Here is a 22,438-nt window from a genome sequence, read left to right on the forward strand (position 1 = left end):
TTCTTATCAGTAAGTTTCATTTTCATTCAGGTGCCTTGCTGTTCAGCGTGGGCGATCGTGTCTTTCATCCATCACGATCTCTGACCCTCCGAATTGTAGTTGTTGCCTCCCCTGTCCTCCTTCGGTGAAGGCTCCATCTTTGAGCTGAGTCCATAGTCGATATTAGTTCATGAAAGTTGTTTCTTGTGGCCTTATTCAGTTGCAGTGTCCACACTGGACAGGTAACCCTGGCCATTGATCCGTGGATTCATCTGCCCAGTGTTTTTAGTTTTACAACCATAAATTCCAATTTGCAGAATCTGCTGTAAAACCATCTGCAATCCATGGCTTCCCATGACCCTGATTGGGGGGGTTAAATGGGTACTACACCTTGCCCAAGGGTGACCTGTAGGCTATCAGACAAAAGGAGCACCTTACACCTCCTTTTGCTGAGCAATTGCCCAGCACCAACACAGAGTAGGTTAGCACATGTAAAAAGGAAAACAAAATCAATCATGTATAGTACAGCAGAACTTTTTGAACTACTGAATTATATGACCTTCTGGAATGGAAGAAAGGCATCTTGCAGAACTTTCCAGAGATGGATGTCTGGGAATAAATGATCTATTCTTAACTTGAAGAAGTTGTAATTTATTTGAAAGTCCAAGTGAAAAACAAAACAAAGGAGAATGTGATTAAAATAGCTCATTTTTCAAAAGATGCAGGTAAGAAATGAAATAATTTTCTTTCACTTTGAGTTCCTTTGACAACTGCCCTCTTTGGAATACACAGGGGAACATTTCAATTCCTTGTGAAAAGTGGTTTTGGATCATCTTTATTTTTCTGGGAGCAGATCAAAGTATTATTGTTAATCCTCCCCTAAATTTTCCCCATGCAAATTCTACAATAGGTGCATTAGTTCCCATTATTTGCTAAATTATTCCTCAGACGACAAAGTTCAGAAATAAAATTGCTAATATTTAAATATTTGTGTAACCAAATTGATTTTAACAGTATTAAATAATCAGTTAATGTTTCTGAGCAGACATATTTCACAGAAATGAAGTGAACTTGTGTCATTGTTTAAATAGGTTAAAATAATTTTGTGTTTCTGTGGAACACTTTTATAATTAAATCCAATAAATAAGGACTAGCTTGATTAATACTGAGGGAATTTCAGAAAGTTTAATAATTAAATTTCAATAAAAATAGAACTTCAGTGTAATTAAAACTTAAAATAAGTAAACTGTTCCATAAGGGTTTGTGCATTTGAATACCTGCTATACAGTCTACAACTGAACTATGCGTTACCTCTCTATTACAAAGCATGATTTGGGGTTTCCTAATGTGAGTAGCCATGATATATTTATCTGTCAGAAGTCTTTGGCCAAGGTATCAATGCCTCTACCAATAATATCTATGAAACCAGATCCCTGCAATAATATGCAGCTGTTCTCAGCAGAAGTCCATTATTTCTTGAACATAAATCATACAATACAAAACCAATTTTTTAAAGTTTGTTTCATTATTGATTGCAGCGATTAAAAGCAAGTTAAATTTATTCAGTGGCCCTTCACAGTAAATTTTCATTGACCACATTACGCTTGCTGAAACATGTGCCTTTGCCTGCCAATTTGTCATCTTCATCCAGAATTAAACATAAAGTAGTTAGTAATAATTGCAGGTAACTTTCCCTGCAAACTTGATGTTGTGGTTTTGAGATAGATTATGCTTCTTGAATTGAAACCATTGCAATGCACGATATTAACTAATAAGCAAAAATTGTACACAACACAATAGAGGAATTGGATATTTTGGCTACTTTTAAAAAAAAAATGTACACTCATGGGTTTGCAGATGTTTGCCATGATGGGCTAAGTTGTACCAAAATGACAGAAGATTAGAATTCAACTCAAAATTCTAACCTTTGTATTTAACCTTATTGTATTAATTAATGTCACAGCCTATCAGGAGATGAGTTGTGATGTTTAATGTTCAAATCAATCAGTTAGAGAAATGTTATCATCAATTTGCAAGTTTAACCACAGATGCATGTTTCCATATTTTCTGGAATTCCCTGATGAAAGCGAAATGAGAACACTTGCCAATGGAAGAAGTGAGTTTTGAATAACAAATCTGTCAGTAAGTGCTACCAACTCGCTGCCAGTTTTTTGATTGCTTTTGTGCCAAGCTTTGTTCATAGATGATATGAGTAGAGTTACTTTATTAACATTGTAGGTAGTTTATAAACCCTTGGAATTGTGGTATGCGATCGACATTTTGGACCTCTTCAGGGTTTTCAATTACTCACGTGCATTAGGCAAGTTATTAGATGTTAGATTTGACAGAACAGGCAATTATGTCACCTTTGTTTATGAATAGAGCAATTAGAATTGAATTCATTAAAGTAAATGGATGCATAAACTTGTACGCCTCATCAACTTGGCAGTTGGGGTACTTTTCCCCCGCCAAGTCCTCCAGGAATGTTTGCGATCCAGAAGCATTAATCTATTAAATCAAAGAAAAGATACCAGGATCCAGCTTGGCTAACTCCCATGATGTTTTCATCCTGCATTAATCTACTAACCCTGTGCATCTTCAGTCTACTTTCCCTGGTCCTATGACCTTTGGAATTTAAAGCAACTTACTGGCTATTTGCTCAAATTTCACTTAGAGCAAGGTTGAATTCACCAATGATGAACCCAGCCAATGTGACGATGAACAAATATCTTATTAGCAAGGCTAGTTTGTTAAAGGTTTGCTTTGCTGTAACTTCTGTACACAACACATCAGACAACATTTCCAGAATTAGTGACAAGACAAGCTGGCTAATTCAATCCAAACTTACAAGTGATAGGAGACCAAGGATAGTGTCGTGCAGCTGTAAAGAAGGCCTTTTGGCCCAACTTTTCCATGCCAAAAAGCTGCCCATCAAAGCTGGTCCATTTCCCTGTATTTACCCCTAATCCATCTAAACCATTCCTATTCGCGTGTCTGTCCAAATGTATTTTAAATTTTGTAATTGTACTCCCCTCTATCACTTCTGGCTGATCATTCCATATTCCCACCACCTTCTGTATTTAAAATAAAAAATCCGCCATCAGGTTCCTTTTAAATCTTCCTTACCATCACACCACCACCCCCCACCCATTTTAAACCTATAACCTCTAGTTATAGATTCTCTTACTCGGGAGAAATAATTGTGAATGATGCTTTTGTATATCTTAATGGGTCACCCCCTCAGCCTCCTACTCTCCTGGTGGGAAAAAAGTCCTAGTCTCTAAAGCCTCTTTTTACAACTCAACCCTTCCAGTCTCGGAAACCAGATCCCAAGATATAGGAGCAGAAGTTGGCACATTGGCCCATCGAGTCTGCTCCACCATTCTAATCATGAGCTTCCATCCAGCCCCACCCCCTACTTTCTCCCTGTAACCCTTGATGCCATTACTAATCAAATACTTGTCAATCTCTGCCTTAAATACACCCAACAATCTTGCTTCCACTGCTGCCTGTGGCAATTAGTTCCACATACTCGTGACCCTCTGACTAAAGACATCTTTCGCCATCTCTGTTTTAAATTGACATCCTTTTATCCTAAAATTATACACCTTGTCCTTGAATCCCCTATCATGGGAAACATCCCAACCACATCTACTCTGTCCAGGCCTTTCAGCATTCGAAATGTCTCTATGAGGTCCCCCCTTCATCTTTGTCCAGTCTATCTGTGGTGATATGTATATACTGCTGTGTACGAGTGGCTGGCCCACCCACTGATGACACGTTCCCTAGTAAGTCCTTGTGACCTGGTCATAAAGGTCGACCTCCCTACCCCATCAATTCATTTGAGTACATGGAGTCGGGCCAGCTGCAATGTAAAGTGTATTAAAGCCTATAATTTTTCACTCTCAGTCTTTGGAGTCATTGGTAGGGTGTATTAATTTAATAAAATTTAATTTTCCACACGGGATGGACAACCTGCTATGACCCAACAATCCACAGGCGCCTGGAGCTGCTGGGCAGTACAAGCAGTGATCGCATGCTTCTTGAAATTTCTGGAAGTCGCAGCGGACCTGGTAGACTCGGATGAGAAGAAACTCAAGATCCTGCAAGCAAGAGTGGGCCACTGAGTGTACCAGGTGATCAGAAACTGTACAACCTACCCAGAGGCCATGGCTGAACTCCACAACGTCTACTGACCCCGGGTGAACAAAATATATTCACAATACCTTCTTGCCTTGAGGAAACAGCAGTCTGGTGAGTCCATGGATGAGTTCTTTTGGGCCCTGTACGACCTGGGGGGAGATTGCTGGAGCCCTGTTTTGACCCCCGTACATGCAGCCCAGTGTGTGGAGGAGTTGTTCCTGGATGCCTGCATGTCTGGGGTGAGGTCTGACTACGTCTGTCAGCAACTGCTTGAGGAGGACAAGCTGCCTGTGAAGGGAGCCTTCCAGCTTGCTAGGACTCTCGATTCTGCCTAACGCAATGCTAAAACATCACTTCCGGTAAGATCAGGCCCTCTGTGGGTGCTGTCATTTTGGGATCCGGCGTCTCAGACTGCCTCCAAGCAAGGAGGCCACAACCCCACCGCTGCCACTGCTGTGATCGGACACCTGAAGTGCCACTTCTGCAGCCAGCTAAAGCACCCCCGACAACTCTGACCGGCAAAGGAAGCCACCTGTTCAGGATGAGGGAAGAAAAGACATTATCAGCGGGACAGTAAGTCCAAATCCTCCCGAGCGAGCAGCGCTGCGTGCACCCCTGGGGGTGTGCCATCGATCCTGACGTCACTTCCTTCTCCTCACCCAGTACAGCTGCATGGTCAACATGGGTGCTTACCACCACCTCCCCCTTCACCCAGAAGACCGCCAATATACTGCATTCGAAGCAGATGGCAGGCTCTTCCACTTCCAGGTGCCTTCAGAGTCACTAATGGCATCTCAGTGTTCCAGAGGAGATGGATCGGATGGTAGACAGGAACAAACTGACAGCCACTTTCCCCTACCTAGACAACGTCACCATCTGAGGCCACGACCAGCAGTACCACGATGTGAACCTTGCCAAATCCCTCCACACTGTTAAGTCCCTCAATCTGACACAATAAGGAGAAGTGTGTGTTTAGCACTACCCATCTGGCCCTCCTTAGATGAATCGTGGCACATGATGTCATTGTCCCCGACCGCATGCATCCCCTCATGGAGCTCCCAATCCCACACAACCTCAAGGCACTAAAAAGGTCTTGGGTTCTTTTCCTACTATGCCCAATGGGTGCCCAATTATGCTAATTAAAGCTTACCCCCCGGTAAGATCCACAAACTTCCCCTTATCGGCAGAAGCCCGGGCTGCATTCATCCAAATCAAAAGAGACATCACTAAAGCCATGATGCCTGCCATGGATGAATCCATCCCATTCCAGGTGGAAAGTGATGCTTCTGACTTCACGATGGCCGCCACTCTCAACCAACCGGGCAGGCCGGTGGTAATTTTTCCCACACCATCCATGGCCCTGAGACGCATCACACCTCTGTCGATCATTGAGGCAGCACGCCACTGGCATTATTACCTGGCTATGAAAAGATTTACCTTGCTAACGGACCAACAAGCCATGGCCTTTATATTCAACACCAAACTGCAGGGTAAAATCAAGAACGATAAAATTCTGAGGTGGAGAATTGAGCTCACCACCTATAAGACTTATACCAGCCGGACAAGCTCAATGACCCCCCCCCCCCGCCCCCCCCAGATGCACTATCCTGGGGACATGTGCCAGCGTGCATATCAGCTGCCTCCAGTCCCTCCACAACAACCTCTGCCACCCCGGAGTCCCGAGACTGTTCCACTTCATAAAAGCTCGGAACCTCCAGTATTCCATCGAGGATGTCGGGTCGCTGACCAGACACTGTCAGGTCTGCGTGGAATGTAAACTGCAATTCTTTCAGCCTAGCAAGTCACACTTCATTAAAGCCATGTGTCCCTTTGAACGACTCAGTATCAATTTCAAGGGGCCCCTGCCCTTGTCCAATAGGAATATCTATTTCCTCAACATCATAGACTAGTTCTCCAGATTCTCATTTCCCATCTCTTGTCCCAACATGACCTCAGCCACCATCATCAGGACACTTTGCAGCATATTCACCCTCTGGGTACCCGAACTATATCCATAGTGATCAGGGGTCCTCGTTCATGAGTGACAAGCTGAAGCAGTGCCTGTTTGCTAGAGGCATAGCCACTAGAAGGACCACAATGTACAACCATGGGGGAATGGCCAGGTGGAGAGCAAAAACACCACCATTTGGAAGGCGATTCTCCTGCCCCTTAAATCAAAAGGCCTGGTAGTGTCCTGTTGGCAGGAGTCCTGCCGAAAACACTCCATGCCATCCGATCCCTCCTACGCACCACTACCACATGCTTTCCTTTCCCAGGAGGTCGGTGACTGGAACCACACTGCCTCCCTAGGACCCTTCCTGCTATGGAAACACATGAGGGGCCATAACACTGACCTGTTGGTAGAAGAGGTGCAGTTCTTGCACGCCAGCCCTCAATATGCCTAATACCCCAATGGCCTTGAGGACACAGTCACCGTCTGGGACCTGGCACGTGCCAGAGACTCGGTGCAGGTTAGCGACACATCACAGGCACTCACACCACACACCCCCAAACTCCCTTCCAGCTTCTCCGACCACCACGACTGCCCCCATGTACAACCAAACCCCTACAGAGTCAACTCTACCTCCCCAGCCTCAATACACACAACTGGCAACAGAGCCAACCAGTACACCACCAGCAGAGCTGCGCAGGTCACAGAGGCAGAGGAGACCACCCAACTGGCTGAGCCTCTAGGATTTTTAACCCAGCGGGGTTTTGTTTTAAAGATGGGGTGAATGTGATAATATGTATATACTGCTGTGAATGAGTGGCTGGCCCACCCACTGATGCCTTGCTCCCTAGTATCTCCTCCCCTTGTGACCTGGCCATAAAGGTCGACCTACCTCCCCCTATCCATTAATTCGAGCACATGGAGTCGGGCCAGCTACAATCTAAAGTGTATTAAAGCCTATCATTTCTCACTCTCAGTCTTTGGAGTCACTGATGGGGCGTCAATCTTAGTGGCATCCACAAATTTAGTGACCATGCCATCTACCTTCCCATCCAGATCATTAAGCAAATTGCACCTCCGCTAGCATATTCTGTCTCCTACCATCAAGACAATTTTCTATCTAATTGGCTATCTTGTCCTGGATCCCATGTATTCTTACCATCCAGAATAGCCTACCATTTTGTACCTTATACTAGGTCTTACTAAAATCCATGTAAATAATATCTACCCAAATTAATCTTATCGGTCACCTGTTCAAAAAAAAATCATATTCATGAGGCACCATTTCCTGTGTACAGAGTCATACTGGCTCTCCTAATCAGTCCTTACCTTTCCAAATGCTGTTTAGATCCTGTCTCTCAGAATCCCTTCCAGTAACTTACCCATGAATGATGTTGGACTCGCTAGTCTGTCATTCCCAGGATTGTCCTTGCAGCCTTACTTAAATACAGGCAAAATTTTAGTCACCCTCCAGTCTTTTGGTACCTCTCCATTGACCAATAATGATGCAAATATCCTGCAATTTCTTCCCATCATCCCCAGTGCCTTGGGATTTCGAACTAGATGGTGGGGATCTGATGGGTGAAATGTGTGGATAGTAGGAGGAGGTGGAAATGGGTGAAGGGAGAGTTAGAAGGAGTACATGAAAGGGGACAAAAATGGGAGATGGATTGGAAGGAAAGAAAGAGGTAAGGGTTACCTGAAATTGGGAAATTCAATATTCATCTCTCACCTAATGGTTCCATATAAGATTCCAGCACAGGTAGCCTTTGTTTTCGTGCTTATCACCCACCACCAGCGGATTCCAACTTCACCCGCCTCCCCCCCACCACCTGGCTCCATTTCTCTCTCTCTCTCTCACTTTCACTCACTCTCCTTCTCATTCCCCAACTGATACAGGATGTAAAGACAAAATGGCCATGACACCCCCCACTGAGTTCCTCCAGCAATTTTGCTAGGGTATGCGCAGTAAATAGTCCGTCACTGGAGGATTTTGATGAGCAGAGAGACCAAGTGTCCACTTTTCCTGAAGATGGAAGCACAGCTTGATAAGCTGGTTTGGAGATATATGGCATGCTTGGCCTTTGGGTCAGACCATAGAATTTAAGTATTAGAATATTATGTTCCAATGTAACAATACTGGTTGGACTATACTTGGCACATTGTATGCAGTTCTGATCATCACACTTTAAGAATTATGTTGTTCCACTGAAGAGTGTGGAATGGAGATTTACCAGGATGTTGCCTGAATTGATTGATTATAGGGGTGGCACAGTTGGCGGAGTGGTTAGCACAACGCTTTAACCGCGATCAGGACCCACGCTGTCTGTAAGGAGCTTGTACATTCTCCCCGTGTCTGCAGGGGTTTTCCCTGGGACTCTGGTTTTCTCCCACTGTTCTAAATGTACCGGGGGGGAGGGGGGTAATAGGTAAATTGGGTGGCACAGAGTCAGGGGCTGCAGTGGCATGTTACCATGCAGTATGTCTAAATTTAAAAATGGCATTTTGCAAGGAGCAGAAGAGGCTAAGAGATAACTTGATAGGAGTGCCTAAGATTATGAGAGGCGTAGATGGCTGAGCTGGCCAAAAGTTTTTTCTTTCCTATGATTATGTTATCACATACAATCTAGCATTGGCTTAAGGTGAGAGTCTTAAAAGGGGTAAAGTTTTTAAACACAGAGTGCTGTTGATATCTCAAATGTGCTCCCAGAAGAGGTGGCAGAATCAGATACAGTTATGATATTTTAAAAAGCATTGAACAGATATTCCATAGACACAGCATTTAGCCAACTCCACGGCTTTTTATGATATTGTAAAGCATAGGGATTTGGTACCTTGAAATAGCACATGGTAATGAATCCAGTGGAGTGTGGCTGAGATCCGGAGCTTTGATTCATTGGCTGAAATCAGTTTACAGCATTATTCTTTTGACGTCTAACATGCACATGGCTTTGTGTTGTAGCTTCATCTGATGAGCAGCTCATTTTTGGATACATTAGGTCTTTACTCCCAGCATGCTCTGCTGTATTCCTCCTTGAACTAATGTTCATGGTAAATGTTATATTCAGAATATGCTGCCATATGAAATTAGAGTCGGGACATCATAATAGTAAATCCAACCATAATCCTGATCCCCCAAGGGGCACAAACCACAAATATCAGCAGAGGTAAAGCCAGGCTGTTGAGAGCCATGCCCTGAAGACCGAAATGCTTTGGGCCAAAGTCATCTTGCCAAGAACAAAGCTTCATTGCAAGGATCTGTAAAAAAAATATAGTGATCCCTCTGTGGTTTTAAGAATTTGATTTAGTTTGTAGCATACATACATTGAAGTTCTCAGAATTTCAACGGTTGTGGGTTCAAAAACCATTCTAGAAATTTACTTCCAAAAGGCCCTTTAATAAAAGAACTACTTAATGTGCTTGTGAGTGAAATAAGCTTGGAGAATTAAAGGAGCAATGAACACAGTGATACAAATGAGAGGATGTGTGCAAGCAGCTTTTAATTCCAACGAGAGAAGACAACATCTGACAGTATTAGATACCAGGTAATAGCATTCCTTAATATAAATTAGTAACTTTCATATGGTATACTTGAGGCACTAAAAAAAGTTGCAAGTTGCACACAGTGGAAGTGTGGTAAAGTGTAAAGAATGGTATGGATTTTAAAAGGCTGAAAGAATGAATAGGTTTGTAATTGTTGCATTTAAAAATTAATACTGACAAATGTGAAGGGATGTATACTGGCCGGAAGAAAAGAGAATGGAATGGAAACATGATTAAGATTTGAGTTCTCTGGTGTAAGAATAGAGAGACCTGGCTGAGTTTGAGATCACACCTTCAGAAGTAACAATCTTTGGAAATCATACAAACTTCTTGTAAGTTGTGATAGAATAGATACAGAGAGAATGGTGCGATGTCTAGAGTAAAGGATCAGAATAGCAAAATATGAGGTCTGTCAATCGGGACAAAGATGAGAAAGAATTCTTTCACTTATACCTTGGTGAATCTTTGTAATTTACCACAGAAGAGGATGTGGAGCCTCATGCTTTAACTAAATTTAAGGCAGATATTGATAGTTCTGTTTTTTGTTATTTTGAAGGGAATTTTAGGATATGGAGTTATTTCAGGAAAGTGGCAGTGAAATAAAATGTGACCCACGATCTGAAAATGCAGTGATAAAATTAGCAGACTCTTAATTCAGACAAACAATTTAGAGACCCAAATTTTTCAGTTTGCAAACATTTTTCCCACATCTACTTTATTGAGACCTCTTAAGATTTTTGGAGGTTTCAATCCGGTCACCACTTAAGATAAACTCAAAAGGATAGAGGCACAACATCCTCCATCCCCAGAACTGCAATGTTTGACTTTTATATATCTAAAATAGCAAGGCATTCTGTTCAGGACAATTAGAAATCAATGTTAGCTTTGCTGGTAATCATCAGTTCAGGAAGCAACTGATCTGAGGTTAATCAGTTCAATTCTGAAAATTGAATAAATTAAAAAAGCATTTAATGGAATACAAAACTATTTCATCCTTGTAGTTAAATGTGCTGTGGCACCTAAATATTTGAATACAGTTCATTATTCCTCTCAGAAGAGTATGAATGACCACAACAAGCACATGCTAGTAATGGAATAAAGGATCTATGTTTTCGATGGACTGTAATGAGGTATTGATTGTTAATACACCAGGTATCATGTGTATTCAGGCAGTGATGTTGATCAGAATTCAGATTACAGGCTATCTAAATCTCAGGTTTGTTTCTCTTCACATGTGGTATCTAATGTAAAATTTTGTGTTAGATTTTATATTTTGTGTATTCTAACTACTGCTTCAACTTTTCTTCTTTGTGGCCCCAGAAAAGCACCAATTATAATATTAGCTTAAAAATCCTTTGCTGTTTCAATATTAAATAGACTAATATAGCACAAAATGAAATCACTGCACAAGCAAACATAATAAGAAATTCACTCCTAAAAGAGATTAGGCACTCTCGTACACCCAGAATAATTTGCAACATTTTATAAAATTGTACTATCATTGAAAATGGACTTCTGCTTTTAGCTGCCATGTTGTGCATGTAGTAAGAAATGGTTTTGTCACATGTTACATTTGAATGTTTTTTCAGGAAATGAGAGAATCTAAAGAAAAATCTTGATTTAATCAAGTGGCTTTCTTTTGAGTTACAACAATGTACATGATCATTTGCTCTATATTTGTATTTGTTTAAGAAATATACATTTTAAAGCTTAATTAACTTTTAAATCTGAATTGGAAACTTGGGATTAACATACATTATGTAGAACAGTGCATACCCAGTGAAGGTAAATCAGATAATACAAATATATTATTTGGATAGTTTTCTATTAGAGCCACTCAGCATTAAATCAAGTTTGTCTATCTAGTCAAGTAAATAGAGTGTCCATGCTTTTAGCATGATCTTAAATTGTATGGATCCAATAGGAAATGTTTGCTCTGTCTGTCTTTAAACTGGCATGACTGACATGATAAAGAAATAATTAATGTACAATTCTGAATGTGGACCCAAAATCTGCACTCATACAATTTCACAAAAGGGCAATCCTGGAAGGGAAAAGAAAACAATTTGTTTGCCATGGAAATGTGAAATTATATTCTGTAGTTTTTATAAACCTCCAGGAGTTAGTGTGAGGATGGTTGTTAGTGAAAGATAGTAGACAGAAAAGTGAAAATGCAAAGAAGAAAGCAGAAAAGACCACAAAAATGTACTCTGTAAAAAATAACTGCTGCCAAAAATTAGCAAATTCACTTATTAATGATCTTACATATTCCATAAAAGTGTGTGTAAATGCTATAAAATATTTCTCAAATGTTGTTACAGAAGAACTGCTCTCAGTACCATGCATATCTTTGGTTCTATGCATCATATTGATAGGAAGGAAAGCTCAAAAGGCCAAGAATATTAGAGTACCCAGTACCACAAGTAGCATCTCCAAATTTTTAAAACTAATTTTGATTGTGAGCACGTTGTAAAGGATTTTATTTTTATTTATTAACAATCAATTATAAAGAAATAAGCAGACCAAGAATTGCTGGGGGAACTCAGCAGGTCAGATAGCATCCACGGGTACAAATAGTCAGTCAATGTTTCTTTATCAAAACTGAGATAAAATGAGTGAAATTACATATATAAAGTGGGAATGAATCTGGGGAAGTTGCCCACACTCTCTAAGATAGATGGTGTGTGTGGTGGAGAGACAGGAAGAGGAAGAAACTATTAGGAAGGGGGGGGGGGGAAGAAAAGTTAGAGAAAAAAGTAAGTACAGGAATAGATAAGGAAGGTTGAACAGTGGAATCCAATATGAGGGGGGGGGGGGGTTACCTAAAATTTTAAGAAGTCAATATTCATGCCATTAGATTTAAGGAGAAATATTCATCAAGTTTATCTTTCTCTTCCAAATATGGACTAATGTTCCCAAGCAGAATTATTATCTATTTGCTGTTACTTCTAATGGTGGGAAAAAAAATCATTTTTAAGCAATTTATTGAATCTTGTTTTAACAATTTGATATTGTGTCTACATTCAGATGTTGACAAGAATATAGAGATTGAATGTTTGTTTTCCACAATATTCTCTGCTCGTGTGGTATACTTAACTGCTCCAGAGTTTGTTTATTGCTTATTCTATGCTCCTCCTTATGTCTTTATATTTTGGGACTGATAAATTTAGCACTGTGATTCAAAATATTTTCCACAAAATGTAATCAATTCAGTAAGATATTGGTGTGAAACATAATTTGCTTTACTCTTATTATCTTTATTTGAACAGGTCCATATTTCATTTATTAACGTGTTAGATTAAAATCATATCAAATGGGTTATCATCCAATTTAACCACATTTTTGTAAAATAAATGCTATTCAGAAATTTTTTAAAAACCTGGGCATTGAAGCTGCCCAAAAATAAGAAAAAAGATGGAGTGTTTATTTTTAAAAACCATTTGATTGCCCAATATTTTTCTCACAGATGTTTATCATGATGGGAAATGTTCACATTTAGAAATACAATCTAATACAGTAATCAAGAATTGGTTTCTCTACAGTTGATGGGTAAAGAATATTATAATAATAATAAATAGGTATGGTATGTCAACCTTATATCATTTAAATACTGCTTCACCACCTAATCTTTGTGTCACTTTTTCGCTTTGGGATCATGAATCCAATTCACTTTAACATTCAGAAACTGAATTCTTCTTTATTTCCTCGGCTAGGTATATAGGTACGATTTTTCATTCATTAACCATGAACAATAAATTTATGTACCTAATCTATAATTTCTCAAATTAATTTTACCTCGAGTTCTCTTTACCATAAATTAAAACAAAAAGTTTGAAAATACTCAGGAGTGCAGGCAGCACCAATGGACATAAAAACAGAATTAATGTTTCAGATTGCCGACCTTTTATCAGAATTCTGGTGATCTGACATGTTAAATCTGTTTTCATCTCGACTGAAACTTCCCAAACTGCTGAGTATTGAGCCTTTTTTTTTGTTTTTGATTTGGATTTCACGCATCTGCAGTTATTTGCATATTAATATAACCAGAAAGTTGATATATGTCGTCTCGCCACATTTAAAACATGCACAATGAAGTCATCAATGCCGTCGGCAATACTGTATTGATATTTTAGTAAGTGGGCACTAGGATAGAATTTTCAAACTACGATAGATAACGTCCAAAAAACGGGTTACAAATTATTTCAAGTCATTAGCAAATAGTATTAACCAAACTTAAAATAAATGATTTAATATGTAGACTATATGGTTCCCTCATATGTTATTTTACAAACTGCTTTAATTGTATCGATATGTGAGTTTTCTTCTCTCTGGGTTGGTACTTGATTTTTTTTTTAAAAACAGTTTTAGTAAATTGTGGACATGTCTGGCAGGCTCTTCTTCTGTGGTCATCCTATGACGTGAAAACAAAGTTGTCTTTTTTAGCTCTATAAACCATAATCTTCTCCCATAAAGAAATAGTTTCGGAGTGCAAAAGCATTGTTATATTTTTGTAAATGCTTGAAACCTATGAAGGACGTTACCCAACATTACCATCTTCTTGTTGCCATTTTGCTTCCAACCTCTCCTGCTTACTGTCAATGAAGTTACATCTTCCTGTAACTTGGACCTTTAGTTTAACCAAGAGGCGAGTTCAATGAAGAATTGTGATACAGAGGGGGGGGGGGGGTGGGTGGTTGTGGAAGGGGAGGGGTAAGGCAGGAAAGGTGACTGGCAAAATAAGAAAAATATGACTCATTGGAGTATCAAATCAGAATCTGAATTTATTGTCATGAACAAGTCACAAAATTTATTTTTGTGGCAGTATCCCAGCGTAAACATTTATAAACCACCTTACAAAATAAATAAAAATAGTGCAAGTAAAAGAAAAAAGTCAAAGTGAGGCAGTGTGTTTGGTTCATTGTCCGTTCAGGAATCTGATGGCAGAGGGGAAGAAGCTGTCCTTGTGCCACTGAGTGCTCGTCTTCAGGCTCCTGTACCTTTTGCTAGATGGTAGCAGAGTGAAGAAGGCATGGCCTGGGTGATGAGGGTCCTTGAGGATAGAGGCAGCTTTCTTAAGTCACCACCTCTTGTTAATGTCTTCGATGGAATGAAGGCTGGTGTACATGATGTTGCAGGCCAAGTTAAGAAGCCTCTGGAGTTTTTTTTTTAAGTCCTGAGCATTGGCACCTTCATACCAGACAGTGATACAATCAGTCAGAATGCTCTTCACAGTACACCTGTCGGTTTTAGTGATAAACCGAGTCTCTTCCAACTCCTCACAAAGTATTACCACTGGCAAGCCTTCTTTGTGATTTCATTGACATAGAAGCTTCAGGAAAGATCCTCAAGGATGATGATGCCCAGGAATTTGAAAATCTTGACTCTCTGAAATCTCCACTTCTGACCCCTCTCCTTATTTCCTCCTGAAGCCCACACTCATCTCCTTGGTTTTTGCTTATGTTGAATGCAAGGTTGTTGTGACACCACTCAATGAGCTAATCTATTACCCTGTTGTACGCTTCTCCATTGTGGTCTGTGATTCTCCCAACACCTGTGATGTCATCAGCAAATTTGTAGATTGCATTGGAATTGTTCCCAGCCACAGTCATCAGTGTAGAGTGAGTAGAGCAGTGGGATAATCGTGCATCCTTGAGATGCACTTCTGTTAATCGTCAGTGAGGAGGAGAAGCTGGATCATCGGGACTGGTTCAATTTACTGGGTAGCTTCCTAGTTCTGGAGAAAATGCTCTTACTCCTCTTGATTTATAAGCATTGTTGCAAAAGCACTCACCTTTTAGATTTAATTTTTGTAATCTTACCACACCTGCTGGGTTTCTCGTATTTGAGATACTATTTCAAAATTGGTTTAAAATAAAATAATTTAAAATGAAAACAGATACCCTCATTTATAATATTTAATATAGCAACCTGGAATCTGCAAATTGATTAATAATGTGTCCTCTCTCCATTAAAATTGAAAATGGGTAGGGTTGAGACATTTTGGATTCCTGTTTCATTTTAACCTCTGGCATGACTCCAACCTATGATTTTGGAAAGATTCACCCCCAAGATATTTCATTAAATATTTTCTCATTTCTTAAATTAACATTTGAAGTAGAAGCAGGAGTAGGATATTTGAACTTTTACACTGCTATTCCTTTCTCTTGGCACTACCTTCCAGCACAAACTCAGTTTTTTAATGCCATTAATAACCAAACGTCTATCAATCTCTGTTGTGAAAAAAATCAATGAATGACCTTCTACAATCTTCTTGGAGACACAAAAAAAATCTTCTCATCTAAGAAATGAAGGACAATTTCTTAATTTGAGAATGGGTCTCCTAGATTTAGACACCCAGCCAGGGGAATCTTCATCCCTGCATCTTCCCTGTCAAGAACGACAAGAATTTCATGTTACCATTCGTTCTTATAAACTGTGGGCAATATAGGCCTGAATTTCACTTCATGAGATATCCCCTATCCTAGCCCAGAAATCAATATGGTGACTAGATGCAATATTTAGGAATGGACTGAGAAAATAACATGCTGAAACTGTTTATGTGGATTGCATGCTTCTGCTCAATGAGCATGTTTCACATTAATGAGAGGGTGAAATTGTATTCTCCCTCTAGTTTAAATGAAGTGATATTGATGAATAGTTTTAGCCAACGCAATAGGCAATGAGTTGTTGATTATGATTGCAAATCATGAAACATTTCTTTTCATATTTACTGTTTCCTGATATCCAAAATAGGAATGGTAATAGTCTGGAGAATGATGCATTTTGACACAAGTAGATCAATGTATATCAACTACCCGTTTACCATGTGTACCATTATATTACAGTTCTTAGATAGCTGAGAAAATGCTTACTTTTGTTTCCCTCCTTGTACTGTGAGCCACAACGTCAGGCTCCATGCTGAATCTTTGCTTTTCTGACCTTAAATTTAATTAACAATGTCACCACTGGCAAATTGATTAGTGAATCTGGAAACAGTTTCAAAACTGCTATAAAATATCAATGAGAAATGCTAAAACTGCTTAATAAATCAAGGTTTGTAGAAAGTGAAACGGGGTTAATAATTGAGGTAACTGACCTCCCATTTGAATTGGGAAATATTTTAAAAAATGAAGCATTTTAAGTTGCTGAAAGAAAGAAGTAGGAGTGGAGAGAAAGGATGAAAACCTGGAAAAATTAAATGGCACAAGTGTGGTCAAACCTGCTGAATTAAGTTAGTAAAGTTGTGTTTGGAACAGATGCAAAGAGGAGTATAGATGACACTTTCCTTATTCTAATATATCCTAATTTCAAAGTATCATCTTCCAAAAGCATGAGCTATGATATTCCGAATTTCAATCTCTTTAATCCAATAAATCAAACTCTGTGACTACTGCTTTATGTAGCTTTAATTCGTTGATAAAATTGATAAACATTTTGCATAATTTTGCATTGTTTCATAACGATGAATAACAAAGCATTTACTGTAAAATGATAGAGATATAAAATGTATATAAAGAAACTCAAACTTTAAAGAGATTCATAATGAATGATAAACAAATTTAAAGAGAAACACAATTCAAAGAAAAATCTTTCGTGCTCAAACCTTCTTTACACTCTGAAGAATTATGAGCAAGCCATTAGTCTGCAGGTATTACATCATAGTCACTTTGGTAACACTACAAACAATAGTCTTTTTAAAAGATAGGCACAAAATTAACTAAGAATTTAAAAACATAAGGTTTTAACCTTCACAAGGAGGAGACGTGAAATGTAGAATACCAGAATAGGAGAGAGGAAAGTCAATAAACGCTAAAACTGTTATATACAGAATTGGAATGGCTGACTGAATGAAATTTTTGAATATGATGTTGACTTCAGAAAAGTGTTATGTATCAAGTTGGAAGGTGAGGTGTTACTCCTCAAGCTTGCATTGAAACAGTATAGAAGGTGAATGACAGAGAGGTGAAAATAGGAGTGGGATGGAGAATTGACCAGCAACAGGAAGAAGCTCAGAGTCACTCGCAGGCTGAACCTAGGTGGCCTGCAAAGTGATCACAGAATCTACAAGTAGTTTTCCAAATGTAAAGTAAATATATAAATTAAATTTTAAAGGAGTGAATCACTGCCTGCCCTGCAAGGTATATTTGTGTCCCTGGGTGACATGACAAAAGGAGGTGAAAGGGAAGAGTCAGAGATGAACCACGTAAGAGTGATAGCAGGGTAGAAACTTACAGCAAATACAGTAAAACCCCTGGTATCCAGCACCTAGGGGGATTGGTAGATGTCAGGTAAATGAATTTGCCGGTTGCTTGAGATTTTGTATTACATGATTGGTGAGCTGACCACTGGGGGAACCAGTTTTAAACTTCTGAATATATTACCCATTTATTTTCTCAATTTCTTTTTGCTGGGTTGCTTAAATACGGAGATTTTACTGTATGATTAAACTTTTCAGTTCTTTTATATACCAGGGAGCAACACCAAAGCTGTCCTCCACAATAGCTATTGTCTTTTAAAGTTTGACTGAGAGTTGATTTTCTTCCTCTCCAGTGGTTAAAGGGACAGGAACTCCCTTCTGCCCAACTCTGCATCCTGTCTATATCTTGTTGCAATCTATGACAAACCTCTACATTATATTGCCATCCAACTCCTCCATCCTTTTTATTCACCTATGAGAAGTGAGATCTGGAACTAAAACAATGTGGGAACCAATGGGCAGCATGGTTGGTGTAGCTATTACCGTAACACCTTACAGCACCAACAATTGGGGCAAGTGTTCAAATCCAGCGCTGTCTGTAAAGAGTTTGTCTGTTCTCCCTGTGTCTGCATGGGTTTTCCCTGGGGGGGGGGCACTATGGTTTCCTCCCAATGTTCAAAATATTACTGTGGGTGTAGGTTAATTGGGTCTTAATTGGGCGGCACAGACTCATGGTCCTACTTCAAATGTTAATTTAAGAAATGAGAAAATATTCAATGAAATATCTTGGGGGTGAATCTTTTCCAAAATCATAGGTTGGAGTCATGCCAGAGGTTAAAATGAAACAGGAATCCAAAATGCCTCATCCCTACCCATTTTCAATTTTAATGGAGAGAGGACACATTATTAATCAATTTGCAGATTCCAGGTTGCTAAATTTTTTAAATTAAAAAATAAAATCAGATAAGATATGTTGAGGAAAGAAGCTCCTCTTTGGTGGATCATGCTGACAAGGACAAGAATATCAATACTAAAAGTCATCAGTTGACATCCAGATTCATTGAAGTTAAGTGGGAGGGAGTGAATGCAATTGATGACCAATAATGTGTCATCCACTTTGCCTCAATAACCTCCATTTTAATTGTAATTTTAACTTTCATTATCATGGCTGCACCCCACCATCTCCACCACTGTTTCGTGGGAAGCTAAGAATTTCAAAAATATGAAATTGCCTTCAACACAAGTATCAGTATTCAATGGCATAACAATTCAAATGCACTTGGCTCACACATTATTCATACAGACCCTCCATAATGGTTGGGACAAAGAATTTTTTTGACCCTCCATAATGGTTGGGACAAAGACTTTTTTTTCCTTTCTTTGCCCCTGTGCTCCACAGTTTTAAATTCGTAATCAAACAATTCATATGTGATTGAAGTGCGCATTCCAGATTTTATTAAAGGGTATCATGTACATTTTGACCATGTAGAAATTACAACACTTTTTGTACATATTCCTCTCATTTTAGGGCACCATAATATTTGTGACATAGCAATTGTATGTGTATTAAAGTAGTCATTTTAGTACGGTGCTTTGTTACATATCCCTTGCATGCAATGACTGCTTGATTTTGGTAAATCTAAGGTCTGGCCGATGTCTCTTACTGTTTATTCTTGTTTTGCACCCTCATAATGGGTTCTTTGACTTTCACTGGCACAACTCTGATCCTCAAGTTGAAAAATAGTAAATTTAGCCTCCAAATATGATCAAATGCTTAGAAGTAACCCTCACTCTCTTATATATCCACCAATGAAACAATTAAACATACCCGAGTAATCACAAACACCTTGGAAGCCAAATGACCCAAACATTATGGTGCCCTGAAATGGCAGATCTATGAATAAAAAGTGCTGTAATTTCAACATAGTTAAATCAAAATGTGTACAAATAACCTTGAATAAAATTTGGAATGTGGACTTTAATCACATGTGAATTGTTTAATTACAAATTTAATACTGTGGAGCAAGGGGTAAATAAAGGAGGGGAAAAAAACGGTCTTTGTCCCAAACATTATGGAGGACACTGTATATTTTAATAAGATTGTATACCTTAACTTTTAACAGCCTTTCCAAAATGAAATCTGAGTGTTGAGCTTTGAAGAGTTCAAGAAACTCAGCCGTTGAAAAGGGGTGCAAGCATAGTTGGATCCAGCAAGTAAGTGCCTCGACAGCACCCATATTCAAGAAAATATGCTTCTCAACCTAAACAACAGTTTCCCTTCCCACCTCATATTTTTAACTTAATCTCCCCTCAACCTGATCTCTGTTTATTGTTAATCCTTGACCTGATCATCACCAATCACCATCACTAGTTTTGATCCTCCACACACTATGCTTTCAATCTCACCATTTTATCAGTACTCCTTTCAGCCCTCAGATCCTACCCAATAAATTTGCTCCATTCAGAATCTAACTATTATCTCATCTCCTGTCTGAGCTCTGATTCACACATTTCTATTCTACCATCCAGAACAAGACCCCGTTCCATTTGTAACTCCATTTCTTCTCAATCCACAATATGGACCTCCAATATTTAATCCCAGAACACTCAATACTCTGACCTGACTCTAGAAAGTGGTGAGACCATAATAAGTATATTATTCCTGAGTTTTTGACTGAAAATTATCTGAAATCAAACGTAACTAAAAACATCTCTTCTGCTCAGGGATAAGAGGTTAAAACTGTAGCCAGTTTTAGACCTCGGGCTGCTAAGACAACATTGCTTGCTATTGAAAGCCATTCACTTTCTGTTGCGTATGGATCGGTGAGATGGGATGAGATGGTGATAAGGTGATTGAGTGAGTAGCAGTTGTCAGTGCTAATTGAGGGAGAGAGGACTAAGTTGCTTCAGGAGAGCAGGTAATTAAATTAAAGGAACTTGTTTGATTCAAGGTCCAGCCTATGAATGGTCTCTTGTTTTATAATGAACCCTTTCAATCATGCTTCTGCAGAAAATGCAGTGCAATTAAAGTGTAATTTTTTTCTGAGCTTGCCCATTTACAAGTTACAACTGGTTTATCTTAATTTTCATTCCACATTCTGCAGCTATGTTGCATGGTACATGTGTGCTGTCGCAACACATCACTGGCTTGCGCATGATTTTCAGATGGAATTGCCCCGTCATCTTTCTGGAGTGGAATGATTCAACCTCAGAATGATTGCAACAGCATTGTTGGGAGCTATCAGTATCCCCAATAATGACTCAGACAAAGACTGAGGGGAACGATAGGCTTTATTGAACTAGAGACTGCTGGCCTGGGACCAAGGCTAGGAATGAGCGGGAAGGAGAGGGGACTCGATCTTAATGGCCCAGGGTCACATGGGACTGAGGGAGGAGCCAAGGTAGAAGGACACCCAGAGGGAGGGCCAGCCAGCACATATAATCATATCACTACAAGCATCCTCTCCAGAAATATTGTTTTTCACATAAGGAGCAAGGAACAAAAAAAGTCCTGTGCATTTGAATTGTTATGCCATTGGATACTGATACTTTCAACTGGTAGAAAAACAAAGCACAAGTTAAAATGGTGTTATTTATTTTTTGAGCAAGTTGTAAGGATATCATAGTGAGATTACAATTACAATTTTTTAAAAAACATTAGACATACAGCATGGTAACAGGCCCTTTGGGCCCACAAGCCTATGCCACCCAATTACACCCAATTGTCCTACACTCAGCCGTATGTTTTGAAGGGTGGGAGGAAACCAGAGCCCCTGGGGAAAACCCATGCAGACATGAGGAGAATATACAAACTCTTTACAGACAACGCTGGATTCAAACCCCTGCCCTGATTACTGGCACTATAACAAAATTGCACTAACCTCTATGCTAACTATGCCAACCCCTACTAGTAGAGCGCCCTCCTCTTCATGCAAGAGGTCAGGTTCCATTCTATCTATGTGGAGTTTGCATGTTTTCTCTGTGAATGGGTGGGCTTTCTTTGGGTGCTCCAGTTTCCTCCCGCATCCCAAAAATGTGCAGTTGATAGTTTGATTGATCTCCGTAAATTGCCCCTGGTGTGCAGGTGAGTGGTGGGATCAGCAGTGGGGGAGGGGGGTGTCATTAGAAGTAGACATGGGAAGAATAAAAATGGGATTAATGTAGAATTGGTTGTCAGTATGGTCTTGTTGAGCCAAAGGCTATGTTTCTGTGCTGTATCTCTCTTATTCCTTGACCTGCCTGCCTCCATGAAGTTGTATCTAATCATTGCTCTATTGTGTTGATTAAACAGTGTCGTGAAGTATTTTTGTTATATTCTCAGTAAAAGCTGTAGGACCATTGGTATCCCATGCTCCTCATCCTTTTTTCTCAACAGTCAAACTCTCCTAAGGTTTGAACCTCTTCCTCTCCTATAACAATTTATTGCTGACATTGAACTCTTCAGGATATCTCAAATTAGGCGAACACAGTGAATTATCCCATGGTTGCTGATTTGACCACTTTACTGGGTATTTTTAATTTAGTAGACTCTATGGGACACTTGACGACTTTGATATGGACCACTGGACCACTTGAAAATCTAAACATGAAGTTAAACAGTAGAATTGTCTCCAGTGCAATCCATA

At 39.5% G+C, this 22,438-nt stretch overlaps 1 protein-coding gene and 1 long non-coding RNA gene across 16 annotated transcripts in view; one reads left to right on the top strand and one right to left on the bottom strand.

The window, feature by feature from the left end:
• Positions 1-22,438, top strand: part of LOC138745963 (voltage-dependent L-type calcium channel subunit alpha-1C-like) — a 488,237-nt gene that overhangs the window by 344,573 nt on the left and 121,226 nt on the right. The window lies entirely within an intron of this gene.
• Positions 8,898-22,438, bottom strand: part of LOC138745967 (uncharacterized) — a 66,954-nt gene continuing 53,413 nt past the window's right edge. For all 3 annotated transcript variants that reach the window (XR_011346628.1, XR_011346622.1, XR_011346626.1), the window contains one exon: positions 8,898-9,331. This is a non-coding gene — a long non-coding RNA (uncharacterized lncRNA). The remainder of the gene's footprint in view (positions 9,332-22,438) is intronic.

The sequence above is a fragment of the Narcine bancroftii genome, chromosome 11 (genome assembly GCF_036971445.1).
Source record: "Narcine bancroftii isolate sNarBan1 chromosome 11, sNarBan1.hap1, whole genome shotgun sequence".
NCBI classification, from domain to species: Eukaryota; Metazoa; Chordata; class Chondrichthyes; order Torpediniformes; family Narcinidae; genus Narcine; species Narcine bancroftii.